Below are 16,079 nucleotides of genomic sequence, written 5' to 3' on the forward strand. Positions count from 1 at the left end.
AATGGGAGCATTAAGTCTTTGACGAAGATCCTGAACATGGACTTTCCACGACAGTTTACTATCTATCTGAACACCTAGAAATTTGAACTGATCAGTTTCAATAATCATATGCCCATTCTGTGAAATTAAAACGTCAGGTTTTATTGAGTTGTGTGTTAGAAACTGTAAAAACTGAGTCTTACTGCGATACAGGGTTAGTATATTTTCTAAGCCATGAACTTATGTCATGAACTGCACTATTTGAAACCGAGTCAATGTTGCACACAACATCCTTTACTACCAAGCTAGTGTCATCAGCAAACAGAAATATTTTAGAATTATCTGTAATAGTAGAGGGCATTTCATTTATATACGTAAGGAACAGGAGTGGCCCCAACCCTGATCCTGGGGCACCCCACATTTGACCGTACCCCACTCAGACCCCACATCACAGCCATTCTCAGCACTCTGAATAATGACCTTTTGCTGCCTGTTGCTAAAGTAAAAGGTGAACCAATTGTGAGCTACTCTCCGTATTCCATAATGGTCCAATTTCTGGAGCAATATTTTGTGATCAACACAATCAGACACCTTAGTTAAATCAAAAAATGTGCCAAGTGTTAGAAACCTTTTGTTTACTCCATCCAATGTGTAAGCATACTGTCATATCGCTGGCTTGGTTGCAGGGTATCATTGCGGGCAGCGCGTTTGCAGAGTCGAGCATGGGACACGAACTGTTGTGTTGCGTTGTGGGCAGCTCTGCATGTGAGAGACATTGCTATTATTGAAGTTCAAGTGTTACTATAAGTGCTATTACAATAAAGTGATGAGATATGGAAGTGATTCAGAGGGAAGTGCGTAATGATGTGATTCAAAATGAAAAGTGCCGCCGATAACGTAGTTGTGAATCCTCTCGTTGCTTGTCGCAACGTACATCAATCATCCGCGCCGTGTTCGGCCTCTCAGAATGAACAAATGTGAATCAGTAATACTATTTACCACAAAAGAGAGCATTTAAGTGCTAGTGTCTTGTAGCGAGCGTAAGAACGTGCGTTCGATCATCGCTTTCGGCATCAACAATCAACCGCGCCGCGACGGTTACGCGCATACAAGTGAGAACTGAAAATTTATCTTTATGAACGGTGTTATTTTATTACTAGTGTCAAGGAGGAATGATACCAAATATCTGTGTATGCGTGACGAGTGTAAGAACTTTCGTGCGATCATTCGGCTTCCGCACGATCAAGTCACCCGCGTGATGTCGGTTACGCGCACGCTTGTCCAAGTGATATTGCGCACAGATAATCATCAAGAATGTTAATTAGGATAAATATTTATGACTTAGAATGTAAACAGTGCAACCTGTGTTTTTCATATCGTCTCAGAATATAGATGTTCACACGAGACGCAGGGCCGGCCGCGGTGGTCTCGCGGTTCTAGGCGCGCAGTCCGGAGCCGTGCGACTGCTACGGTCGCAGGTTCGAATCCTGCCTCGGGCATGGATGTGTGTGATGTCCTTAGGTTAGTTAGGTTTAAGTAGTTCTAAGTTCTAGGGGACTGATAACCACAGCAGTTGAGTCCCATAGTGCTCAGAGCCATTTGAACCATTTGAACGAGACGCAGGACTGTTGTGTTTGAGGTTGAGTGGCTCCCCTAAACTCGCTTGCATAAGTAGATTCATAATTTCAGCCAAGCCAGCAGCAGTGTGGAACAGAACAATACGACCGCCGGAGGAGTATCAGGTACGTGGTGTGGACATGATGCACGGTGAAGAAACGCGAAGCGACAACCAGTTAAAGAGTCCCCTCCCCCCGCCTTTTGTACCCTCGGGCTTGTTATATGGCGACGTGTATTCAGGACCTGCAATTTTCGAATAAGAAGTGACGTATGAACTATTTGTGTATAAACAGTGACTGTTATTTGGATTGTTGAGTGACATCACACGAGCTGTAGGATGTGTACACCAAAGAAGTTGTGACACAGTGTATACACTCGTCCGATTAGTGACAGTGCGAAGAACTGGTGTTAAGAAGTAAACATACTCCATACCAGGTCCCCACAACCGCACGAGTGGTCGACCGTGAAGAGCGGACAAATTGAATAGCTGGGCGGCGGCCATTAGAGTGGTAAACCGAGGCGCCGAGTTCTAATGTTTATACATCGCTTTTGGTTATAAAATGCCTTCCCTCCAGTTAGGTCACAAACATAATGCCTCATTTAAATACGTTACTACAATATACTTTTTAATTTATGAACAAACAGCAACTAGTCACTGTTTATGAATTTATCTTACGTACTACATGGAATCTGCCGTAGCTAAAAGTTACGTACTGGACCCCTAGCATTTTTCGTAGTTCATTTACGATAGATGTACGCAAAATGCATCAAAATACTCGAAGATTTGCCCACTATATTAATAGATATTTTCTGACTCTACCGTGCTTTAGATTTTATGACGAGAAGTGCGTTATATATGGCAAAGTGCTTTGGCAACTCACGACCAAATTATCAAGTTTCAACCTAACCTAGACCATGAAAACACTACAGATCAGCCAACTTTCTTCAAAATGATCAGAACATAAAAAATGGTATTCTGTCGGTCGGAAATCTTGCCTCCTGACAGCGTATAATCATTTTTGTAACAGCTGTGGTTTTGAGAAAGGAAACCTGCAAATAGATGCACAGACATTATGCTAATACAGTGTTACAAAAACATTTATTAAGCAAGTGCACTGACATACAAAACAACTCAAAATATTCACATACCTGTGAAATGTAATATTCGTTCCTTTCTCGAATTTATTTGTACAATTAATCGCTGCACGACTCTTCACCATTGTACTTCTTTTGATTGGAACGTACAGACAGTAGAATTACGAGTAACAAATACTGTATGTACGTCCCAACAAATATACAACGTTGAATCAGGGTCTTCATAAACAACAGTACGACACAACACATCAGATTACAACCACTATAATGGCGTCCAGCCGAAGGTTCAAATTATCCCGCGACTGCAGCCCCATCAGTGAGTCTAGTTATTTTTTACAAAGTCTTTGCTCCATACGTATGACGACGCTAGCGACACCTATGTGCGAAAGTGAGCACTTATTTGACAGCCATTACGGTAGACGACGCTAGTGTCACCTATGGGCAAAAGTGAAAAGTTTTCGGCAGCCATCACCGTATACGACGTGAGCGGCGCCTAGGAGCGCCGCTGCAAATATTACCACATTTTGCACAGAGGGTGCAGTGCTGACAGCCGGATGGCGTCAACTGAGTCGGCGCTACGGAACATCTGCGACTACGGGCCAGAATACAATGCAAAGTAAGTTGCGCATCACAACGTTACCTCACGCAATTGAAGCAACGAGAGTAATTAACTGGCAGTGCAGATTGCGTTCTATAATTACGTAATTACAAACAGTGACAGTTAAAATTCTTTTGTGTCATTAAATTACTGTCATGAAACATTATTTACCTTGCTGTGTAAATGTCACTGCAAGACCCTGCTTACTTAGTAGCCAAATTTTTTAATGACAGTTAATACAATTGCAGAACTGTGTTTACCATAGCGTATATTTCATTTTTTTCTTCAGTTATGTGATCTTGTATGTTATGTGTGCTTCTAAGCATGAATTACAGCGTTGAATGCATACGGCATTGTAGTTTGGTTATGGTTATTGCCATCCATTCTGGGCTACGAGTGTTGTTGTGATTTGTTTATTTCTCGGCTGTGTGACTTATTTGTGGTTCAATATGGCAAATCATTAGGTTCGTGCAACTGCAGTAGATAGGGAGGTGAAAGCAGATTCTCTAGGTGAAAGTAATCAGGTGGAGACGAAAACATAAGCAAGTATTTGTGAAATGTCGAAGGATTCCGGTATAGCTGACAGTAGTATAACAACAGAGATGGGAAGTCCTAATGCAGTGTTGTCACTAATCATGGAGAAGCCTCGATGGGATGAGTGTAGTTTAGGTCTGACATGTCTATCGTTGACATGTTCAAAACTTTATTGCATGATGATAAACAATTAAAGGAAGATATTAAGGGATTGTTAGTGCATGACTACAAACAAATAAGGGAAGATCGTAGAGTAGATAAACGAAGGACTCGATGAAAAGATCGACGAAACTAATGAGGCTCCAAAGAAACTGGTTAAATCAAATTATCAAAGGATTGATGAACTTACCGTTCGGTTTGAGGAGAACATTGCAGGCAATACTAAACGTTCTGAAAAGGTAGAATCGGATGTCAAAGAGGTGAAGGAAAAACTTACTAAAACGATTGAGGTTTATGACCAGCATTTCGAACAACTAGATGAGGAAGTGAAACACTGTAAACACAGGATATCAGTTGTTGCACTAAACCAGGATGCTTATGCATGGCGAGTAGAAGTAGTGTACAGTGAGATAGACCAGATTAAGGAACAGCTCGGTCAGCAGGTGAATAGCGAAGTGAAATCATTATTACGTGATGGAAGCATTGTCGTGGTAGCTTAATTGGTGTACAAAATGATGTCTTCCTTGACACAGGGAATTTTGAGAACTTCGAACCAAATGGAAGATGGCACCCCAGAGATTTCCTAGATCAATTTAAGGGCGTGGTACCTGAGTTATGGGACGAGCAGAGGAAGATACACTTTGTTGCAGCAGAATTGGAAGGTGATGCTGGTACCTGGGGTATGAGAATCGGACATAAGTGTACAACCTCTGCTGAATTTGAAAGGGAATTTTCGCAACAATATTGTTCGCGACAGAAGCAAAATGAAGCACATAACAGTCTATGCCCAGGTAGAAAGATTGAGAGAGGGCGTGACCAGAATGTAAAGAAAATTTTTCAAGATCAAGATTATTGTGAGAGGAACTTGTATTTAGGTGAACCAATGACGACAGAAGCAATAGTGTCCCTGGTCATAAATAAACAGCAAACTGGGATTAAGGATAAGTTGCTAGCAATCCCTAGAGATGACAAAGAGGCAATGAAGTCGCCGTTAGGACAATTAGACATGTATGAGTCATGAGGAGCAGAGGGAGGAGAAGATGACAGAAGAGTATCAGGGAACAACGAACCCAACACAAGCATCCATTCAGACTATAACAATAGACATAGCGGACGACATTGTAATGATACAAATGGCAGGAGACATGGCGATAGTTTCCATGGCCATGGTGGCCACAGAGGATACTACAGATATCAGAACTCAGGTCATGATGTATTGGATGACCAGGTGCGAAACTGGACACATAACAAATGGAAAGAGTATATAACCTATTTAGAGGGTGTAATCAATAGCCTACCTCATGCCACGACAGGTTTTGCTCCATGTGAAATCCTGCTGAACCAACCTCCTGAAAGTCTATTCTCCAACATATGAACGATTCTCCCACTGTGGATCAATCGTCCGACAGGAAAATTGAATTGGCCATGGAACATTTATGTGATGAGGCTCAACGGCGGAAAGAAAGACATGATAAGATCGTGCGACCGATTAAGTATGAAGTTGGTGACCTTGTGTTAATCAACACCCACACACGTTCTAGCAAGCTGAACGAAGAAATTATGAAATTCCATCATGAATACCAAGGACCACATCGTGTTATTGATATCAGATGTCCTAATATTGTTGAACTGGTTCGTGTGAAGTCAGGTAGATATGAGGGAAAACACCATGTGGAGACCATTAAACCATACCATAGTGAGCAAATCAGGCATTAGTTTCTGATTATTATGAGCTCTTATGAGGACACTCTAACCGAGTGAGATTTAACTAGGATGTGCTGCCATCACAAGCAATATCATATTTTTCTCTTCACTTTCTATCTGTTCAATCTAGATTATATGTATTACATTTCCTCTTGCCTATACAGTGATATAGTTTGAGTGATTACTAGTGTCTATAGGTTGTGCTATCCGAAAGGTTTTTATTTAAAAATTTCTTACTACTCCTGCTTAATGATTGCTAATATTTTTTGTACCATTCACTTAGTAACTAAATATAACTTAGAGGATATCCATATATTCTTTTGTTATTAGCCTATGTGTTTATTATGTCATATAGAACATTGTAATGTCTACTGGAGTAGTAACAAATTATGAGTAAGTCGAATAGGCATTGCTAGGACAACACTGAGAGCGTCATTAACCTATTTCACGTACGCCAATGGACGAATTACCACGAGGCAAGAGTGGCGAGCTGACGACTATACTGCACTCCTGCCAGTCGGCGCAGCATCGACGCTACAGCTACTGGCTGTTGATATACTTTCCGGGATGTCAGGTCGTAGTCCAAGAACTTTTCTGCTCCTTAACGTTTCGTCCAGAACTGCGCTGGACTTCCTCAGAGGCGCTGCTCCGCTGAGTCTTGCCGACTGCGGAGCAGCGCCTCTGAGGAAGTCCAGCGCAGTTCTGGACGAAACGTAAGGAGCAGAAAAGTTCTTGGACCACGACCTCACATCCCGGAAAGTATATCAACAGCCATGTCACCCGGTCGTGAAAGCCTTCATGCTACAGCCACTCCCGACCCATTTCAATGCAAAAAAAGGCTCCCATGTTGTGAGTAATGAAATAATTTTTTTTGCTGGATTTTGACAGCCTAGTGCTGATGGAGGTTCTCTAGTTTTTGCTCAATAGTGCCATCAGTGATATTGTCTACCTGGAGCAGCAGTGAATGTGTGTGTTTTTCTACTATTTTTTAAATTCTTTTTATCTCTTTCTTCCAGGCACTTGCCTGTATTTGTAACTGTAAATTTTTCTATTTCAGGAACAATATTTTTGTGTCTTATTGTATTAGCTCTTTATTTATCCACTATATTGTAACTGTGTTTTGCTATACAGGTTGCACTGTAGGTAGGGTTCTTTTATTATGTAAAATTTTGCGTATTTGACAACTGTTCTTTATGTTTCCATGATTGTGAATAACTCATGTCTGGTCCACAATGTGGCAATGGGTCTATACCCGTGGAATGGGGCAGTATCCCCCCCCCCCCCCCCCCCGCCTCACACCATCTCTTTAACCGCCTGCAGTAGGGAATTATCTAGATTTCGATATTCTCTTCTACAATTCGAAAACTTTTTCGTGCGGGACTGTAAGCACACGGTCATATCTCTGGCTTGGTTGCAGAGTATCTTTGCGGGTACCGCGTTTGCAGAGTCGAGCACAGGACACGGAACTGTTATGTTGTGTTGTGGGTAGCTCTGCATGTGAGAAGCATTGTTATAATGGAAGTTCAAGTGTTACTATAAGTGCTAGTACAATAAAGTGATGAGATATGGAAGTGATTCAGAGGGAAGTGCGTAATGATGTGATTCAAAATGAAAAGTGCCGCCGATAGCGTATTTGTGTATCCTCTCGTTGCTTCTCGCACCGTACATCAATCATCCGCGCCGTTTTCGGCCTCTCAGAATGAACAAATGTGAATCAGTAATACTATTTACCACAAAAGAGAGCATTTAAGTGCCAGTGTCTTGTAGCGAGAGTGAGAACGTGCGTTCGGTCATCGCTTTCCGCATTATCAACAATCAGCCGCGCCGCGCCGGTTACGCGCAGGCTCATACAAGTGAGAACTGAAAATTTATCTTTATGAACGGTGTTATTTTATTACTAGTGTCAAGGAGGAATGGTTCTCCATATCTGTGTATGCGTGGCGAGTGTAAAAACTTTCGTGCGATCATTCGGCTTCCGCACGATCAAGTCACCCGTGTGATGTCGGTTACGCGCACGCTTGTCCAAGTGATATTGCGCACAGATAATCATCTAGAATGTTAATTAGGATAAATATTTATGACTTAGAATGTAAACAGTGCAACCTGTGTTTTTCATATCGTCTCAGAATATAGATGTTCACATGAGACGCAGGACTGTTGTGTTTGAGGTTGAGTGGCTCCCCTAAACTCGCTTGCATAAGTAGATTCATAATTTCAGCCAAGCCACCAGCAGTGTGGAACAGAACAGTACGACCGCCGGAGGAGTATCAGGTACGTGGTGTGGACAGGGTGCATGGTGAAGAAACACGAAGCGACAACCAGTTAAAGAGTCGTCCCCCCCCCCCCCCTCCCCGCCTTTTGTACCCGTGGGCTTGTTATATGGCGACGTGTATTCAGGACTACTTTAATTGTTGAGGTAACTGACCATTCCTAAAGGAAAAATTACAAATATGGTTAAGTACAGGGCTAATATGTGCAGCACAATACTTTAATATCTTGCTATGCACTCCATCTTCAGTTATCTGATTATTGACTCAATTTCCCCCTTGTCTGTATCACAGACGAGTATTTCAGACATCAATCCTGGAAAGACATTTGCCAAGAGAGTTATATAATCCCCTGCAGAAACTAAATTTTTATTTAACGCACCAGCAATTCTCAGAAAGTGATTATTGTACTGTACATATACCTGATTTATCAGTAACAGAAATATATTGTCGACCTTGTGCTGCTGATGAGACACTGCCTTCACAACTGACCATATACACTCCTGGAAATGGAAAAAAGAACACATTGACACCAGTGTGTCAGACCCACCATACTTGCTCCGGACACTGCGAGAGGGCTGTACAAGCAATGATCACACGCACGGCACAGCGGACACACCAGGAACCGCGGTGTTGGCCGTCGAATGGCGCTAGCTGTGCAGCATTTGTGCACCGCCGCCGTCAGTGTCAGCCAGTTTGCCATGGCATACGGAGCTCCATCGCAGTCTTTAACACTGGTAGCATGCTGCGACAGCGTGGACGTGAACCGTATGTGCAGTTGACGGACTTTGAGCGAGGGCGTATAGTGGGCATGCGGGAGGCCGGGTGGACGTACCGTCGAATTGCTCAACACGTGGGGCGTGAGGTCTCCACAGTACATCGATGTTGTCGCCAGTGGTCGGCGGAAGGTGCACGTGCCCGTCGACCTGGGACCGGACCGCAGCGACGCACGGATGCACGCCAAGACCGTAGGATCCTACGCAGTGCCGTAGGGGACCGCACCGCCACTTCCCAGCAAATTAGGGACACTGTTGCTCCTGGGGTATCGGCGAGGACCATTCGCAACCGTCTCCATGAAGCTGGGCTACGGTCCCGCACACCGTTAGGCCGTCTTCCGCTCACGCCCCAACATCGTGCAGCCCGCCTCCAGTGGTGTCGCGACAGGCGTGAATGGAGGGACGAATGGAGACGTGTCGTCTTCAGCGATGAGAGTCGCTTCTGCCTTGGTGCCAATGATGGTCGTATGCGTGTTTGGCGCCGTGCAGGTGAGCGCCACAATCAGGACTGCATACGACCGAGGCACACAGGGCCAACACCCGGCATCATGGTGTGGGGAGCGATCTCCTACACTGGCCGTACACCACTGGTGATCGTCGAGGGGACACTGAATAGTGCACGGTACATCCAAACCGTCATCGAACCCATCGTTCTACCATTCCTAGACCGGCAAGGGAACTTGCTGTTCCAACAGGACAATGCACGTCCGCATGTATCCCGTGCCACCCAACTTGCTCTAGAAGGTGTAAGTCAACTACCCTGGCCAGCAAGATCTTCGGATCTGTCCCCCATTGAGCATGTTTGGGACTGGATGAAGCGTCGTCTCACGCGGTCTGCACGTCCAGCACGAACGCTGGTCCAACTGAGGCGCCAGGTGGAAATGGCATGGCAAGTCGTTCCACAGGACTACATCCAGCATCTCTACGATCGTCTCCATGGGAGAATAGCAGCCTGCATTGCTGCGAAAGGTGGATATACACTGTACTAGTGCCGACATTGTGCATGCTCTGTTGCCTGTGTCTATGTGCCTGTCGTTCTGTCAGTGTGATCATTTGATGTATCTGACCCCAGGAATGTGTCAATAAAGTTTCCCCTTCCTGGGACAATGAATTCACGGTGTTCTTATTTCAATTTCCAGGAGTGTAGTTTTAATTTTGTCCTGTGAATTAGCTATTCTACTTGCATACCACATACTCTTTGCCTTCCTAATAACATTTTAAGCAACTTATAATACTGTTTGTAACGAGCTACTGTAGCTTGATTGTGACTACTTCTAAAAATTTTGTATAATTCCCGCTTTGTTCTACATGATATCCTTATCCCACTAGTCTGACACCCAGGTTACCTTTTACTGCTAGTACCTCATTTAGAACGCTCTAACGGAAAGCAACTTTCAAAGAGCATGAGAGATGTGTTAAGGAAAGTATTATATTTGTCATCTATGTTATGGGTACTATGAAAATCCTGCCACTGTTGTTCTCTGATGAGGTTTAAAAAACTCGCTATTGATGTTGGATTAACTTTCCTACACAGTTTGTAATTATATATGACATTTGTTTCAGTACAAAAACCTTTAAGTGCTAAAATTTGTGCATCATGGTCTGAAATGCCATTCACCCTTTTACTAACAGACTGACCATCTAGTAATGAAAAATGAATAGTAATATTGTCTATGGCTGTGTTACTGTTTCCCTATGCCCTCGTTGGAAAAAAATGCAGTCTGCATCAGAGTATGAATTTAGGAGGTCTACCTTGCCCGCGAAAGGCAAGGTCCCGAGTTCGAGTCTCGATCGGGCACACAGTTTTAATCTGCCAGGAAGTTTCATATCAGCGCACACTCCGCTGCAGAGTGAAAGTCTAATTCTGGAACAATCTTTTTCTTGCTCAATCATATACAAAATTAATATTGAAGTCACCACATATAACTAATTTCTGGTACTTCCTATAAAGTCAATCAAGAACCGTTGCCAGCTGAGCAGAAATGCTCTGAAGTCCGAGTTAGAAGTTTAGATTCACTAAATTCACTTGCCCCTGCACAGAGCTTAAATATGTTTTCAGTGCAGTGCCATGATACGTCTATGGACTCAAATGGAATATTGTTTTTTATGTACATACCCACTCCCGCACTCTGCAAGGAACTCCTTGAAAAGCAGCCAGCTAATCTGTATCCTGGTGAAGGAAACATCTGAATTATCAAATTATTTAAGTGGTGCTCCGATATACCAGTAATTTCAGACTCAACATCTATGAACATTTCACTAACTTTATCTGTAATATCTCTTATATTTTGATGAAATATGCTGATTTCTTCTCTACTTGGAAACATGACCTCCTCTGAAGGTGATTCCTTAGTTAGAAGGACTTCCTTTAAGCAGGTATACCTATCAACTGACTTCAGTCTAAAAAAGGTGCAACTCTTAACACGAACAGCTACAGGAATTTTTCCATGAGTGATCCCATCACCACCCACTACACTGTCACCTATAAGCTTTGCCAGCCTCCCCTCCCCGTACCTACTGAGGTGCAGGCCATGCCTAGTGAAACCCAGTCTACTGATAGACCCAACTTGCAACACTGCAGTGTGACCCATGCCCTCTGCCATCAGTGCCTTCTCCAGCCCCATGTTAACATACGTAACAGGCGCACTAAGATGAGGCTGATCATGACGCTGAAATAGTTGCACGAAATGCACATTCGTGCCACCAGTGTGAGTCTCATCAGTTAACGAGCGTTTCGCAATCATTTAAATATATGGCCGAAAGAGTCAGCCTTCAGGAATTATGAAATGAACCCTGTCGTCCAGGACTGTGTGCCACAAAGAGCACAGATGCGCCACGAGATGTGGAAATTCAGAGGCGTCTATTATGCTGAATGATGCCTAAGCACTACAGTGTGCGAGTGAGACAGTCGAGAACCTACATCATAGGGAAATCCCTTTGAAACAGTTTGTGGTCAGGGAGACGTAGCAGTGTTAAATATGGCGGACCTAAGACATGCCATAAAGGGAAACATTTACAAAAACTATTTAATTCTGTAGTAATTCAGGGAATGAAGACACAGTAATTTTAATCTACCGTCCTTCATAAATTTTCATGATGATCCCAATAAAACTTGAATATTGATCATATCTATAATAGTTTATGATTTACTGTTAAAGTGAAATTAACAAGTTTTGTAACAAAGACCTGAATGGTAAAATTTAAACGGTTTGGTTGATCTTAACGATCGTCATTTCATACAGAAGCGCATATTAAAATGACAAATGTTGTAAATATCAACTCTGTAACTTTATCTGTTTAAAAGATATAGTAAATTTAAATTATCAATATTTTCAGTTAAGCATCACATCATCATTTCCTCCACACAAAACGCACTGAACGATGACAGCATGCCACCTTATTGAGTCATTAGGTAATAGAATATTTGTTGTAAAGTTTAGTGCATAATAGTTACTTTTGTTCTTTACTTATTTATCAGGAAACACATTGGTGCAAGACTACTGGCCATGACATTCAAAGTTAAGAAGAAAATTGTATTGGATTTATGTACAAGAATTTAACGTTTATTATTCAATGGATATTATTGTTACTTTATTTATAACATGAAAGTGGTGAAGCTTTAATTATTTAAATATGTTAAAATGTAAAATAATGTAGAATAAGCTGTAGCCAATCAGATGGACAGATGGACGGCTTCAGGAAGGGGAACTGCGCTAGTCAGTTGAGCGACGATTTTCTGCATGTGGGGGACGCGGTCGGAGACGGGCAGAGGGACAGTTCTAGTTTAGACACCAAAGGGTACATTGCTGGTGGAGACGCGAAAGCGTAGGGTCGGTCTTTGGGTAGCTAGGAAGTGAAAATTTCACGTTGTGTGGTATCACGGGACTTACTCTCCGAGTGGTGAGCAGCTGCGCGCCTGGTGTGAACTCCAACTTTTCGCGTAGTTAACTAGGTGGAATATTGGATCAATAATTTCGCAATGAGATGGTGAATGATCGAACTGTGTCAGATGGATATGCGCTCGAGTGTAATAGTAATTCGAAATACGACCACTTTCGCTGTTAGTTTGATTTCTGAATAAACATTATTCTAACCAAATCGCAACTGTGTGGCCCACATCATTTATGGGTCGTTAATTTAGTTACCGATATTATTATTACTGTTATTATATGCTATATTAACTTTGTGTTTTGCAAACTTGCCATCAGCCAGAAAATTTAACCAAAGTCTAACAAGTGTCTAATTAAGGCCGTGTAATGCGACACGTGTGGTTCAACCCCTAGACGAGTTTGAGCCAAGACATTTCGATAAAGAGGAACCGCATGTGAGCCCGAACATCTTTGAGATGTTAGCTCGCAAGTAGCTATCTTTGCCAGGTCACCACCTACATCATATTCCCCATTCCTATCAAGACCATTCCCTGCTCCACCCACAACCACTACCTGACCCTCTTTCATAAAATTCCTGCGTATCTCCCCCACACTGCCAATTACCTGAGCCAAACCTGCACTAGCTTCACAATGCTGGTGACCTGGCACTCACTCCCCAACACTTTCTGCAGCTGCTGGCTCACACCTCTAGCATGTGGACTGCCTAGCAGCAGAACCTTCCTCTTTCTGTTAGACTTTGCAATTGACTTTGGGCTCCTAACTGCTGAGGATTGCTGCATGTTTCCTACATCTACAGCTACAAGAGGCTCCTCTCCACTCAGCTATGACAGTTGGTCCAATCTATTGCATGTACACAAGTACGATGTCGGAATACCTCCTCCTCCTAGCCACCTGCTTGACAACTGCCAGTTCCCATTCCCCAGCACCCTTCACCCTCCTATCTAGTTCCTCCTTTGCGTATTTTAACTGCACCTGAAGGGCACAGATTGTACACTCCTGCTCCTCTATCAACTTATTTCTCCTACAGATTCTGCATTCCCAGGAGAGGATATCGCTAGAATGCCCACTGACTTCCCCACTGCATTCACCCCCCCCCCCACAACTGTATAACAGTGCATAAATAACTTTGTCAGTGCTTAGCTTTATAACCACTAAAGCTGCAACGGCACTCTGTGAAATGTAAACATACATGTTTATGCAAATATTCTCACATTATTTCAAATTTCCTTTCCAGTTAAAAACCAAATATTTAAAACTAGTAAAAGAAGTGTTTCTCGACTGACAACAGGTATTAAAATATTCTGTACTGAAAAGAGGATATCTTATGAAATTACAAAAGCAGAAAATGTTACTGAAGAATTTCTGGTTTATTTCAAGAATTACAAGAGTGCTTTACATAGTCATACCAGAAGGTAAGGAAATGAGCCCCTCCACTTCCCTCCTCCCCCCCCCCCCCCAAAAAAAAATATAAACCTACAGCTAAACCAAGATGGCAAAGAAATTACAAATCTAGAAGAAGTTGTCAGTGATTTTAATACATGTTTTTCAAAAATTAGTGTACAGTTACTCTGTGGTATAAAATCTTCCAATGAAAATTTCACCAGATCACCAGCAAATCTGAATACAAAACTCGACTCCTTATTTCTTCCCCCAGCCAACACTAAAGAAATCAGTCAAGTAATTAGTAAGTTAAGAACAAAATATTTAACAGGTGTGGATGAAATTCCGGATTGTGTCACTAAAAATGCAAATGACCTCATTGCAGTACCATTAGCCCACCTTCTAAACAGTTCACTCGCAACTGGAATCTCCTCTCCTTCCTGCTTAAAGATTGTGAAACTGAAGCCACTGTTCAAAAAAGGGTAAGAAAGAAGATACAGCCAGTTTCACAGCTATTGCTTTGCTATCTGTATTTTCTAAAATGCCAGAAAAATGTTTCATAAGAGATTGGTAAATTTCTAAAAAAATGTAACGTATTATCCACAGCCCAACAAGATTTCCAGAAAGGCCAATTAACAGAAACAATGATATTTGAATTTCAGACTGAAGTGCTCCAAATATTGATTGTGGAGGAATAGTAACTGGAATATGCCTTGATCTGTATAAGTCCTTTGACATTATGGACAATATCCTATTGTTGCAGAAACTTGATAGTATTAGTATCATAGGTACACCTAACAACTGGCTTAGTAGTTGAAGTAGAAATAAAATTTCAAGAACTTAATAAAGCAAACTGCCACTATTCTGATAAAAAGAAGTATGGCATACTGTAGGTCTCAGTACTGGCTCCCATCCTATTTTTAATTTATAAAAATGACCTAGTATTAACCAAGCAGTGTCATAGTACTATCCAGTTTGCAGATGTCACAAGCATTTTAGTCAATGGGAAGACTGCAGACACGTTACAGACAGCTGTCTAACACAACTAGTGTCGTAAACTAGTTCAGCCAAAACAAACCAATAATAAATAATGTAAGCTTCTGTTTTGCTCTTTTCTGCTGATGGTTAAGCCTGAGAGCCGAACGTATAAGTGAAAAATTTTGCACAACGGATTTTATAACGCTAATTTGTCGCCCTGACACTTATACGCTCTCCAGAAGGGTAAGCTTATCCTTTGCTCTATATGTGACGTTAACTAGTCGTATGCAAATCTGATTAGTTTCTAACCATATCCTCAGTATACGCTAGAATGTTCAGATGTGCTCACCTACAAGCACTGCATCCTCCAGGTGGTTGCAAACATGAAATACACAAATAAGGACATAATAAAATGACAAAGGAAAGTACTAGCTATGAAATGATACACTTAGTAGTGTTAAATTCTTTACTCTTCTGCAATTCACTCTATTCAACATTACACAGTACGAGCAGCATTATAGTTCTGCCTATTCACATTTGGTAATCGCTCTGTCTGGCACTGTCCTGTGATATATAATCGCGGTCGTTAATTCAAGCGTGGAATACTGACATCAGCTATGGCAATTGCAATTATATTTAGAACTACACTCGCGACTAGCAACGTGAAGCCTCGGCATAGAACGGAAAAGACACGTGATCAGCAATTTACTTTACTTCCCTCGCACGACCACTACAGTGATCTGACGCTTATCACTGCAAAGGTTCTCGGCTCAGCGAGATAACATAAATTCTACTTCACCAAAAGCTTCCGTGGGCACCTCCACGGCTGCCGTGGAACACCAGACGATCCTCAGGCTCTCGCTACAAGTACTCTGTCCCAGTAACGAGGTCGCACACCTCGCCAGGACCAACCTCTCCCCTCGACGCTCCAGGAACGAGTGTTTCTCAGTCGCTACGCTTTTTCGTAGTTCCTGTTCTTTTTTCTTCCCCCTTTTAATGTGTGTGGCCAATCATGTTGCTGGAAGGAGTTCGTTTCCGAGCGCCGACCAATCTCATTTTTGCAACCGACCGAAGCTTCTAGAAGCTTCCAGACTGTTCCAGA

This window comes from Schistocerca nitens, chromosome 6 (assembly GCF_023898315.1).
Source record: "Schistocerca nitens isolate TAMUIC-IGC-003100 chromosome 6, iqSchNite1.1, whole genome shotgun sequence".
In the NCBI taxonomy this organism is placed as follows: Eukaryota; Metazoa; Arthropoda; class Insecta; order Orthoptera; family Acrididae; genus Schistocerca; species Schistocerca nitens.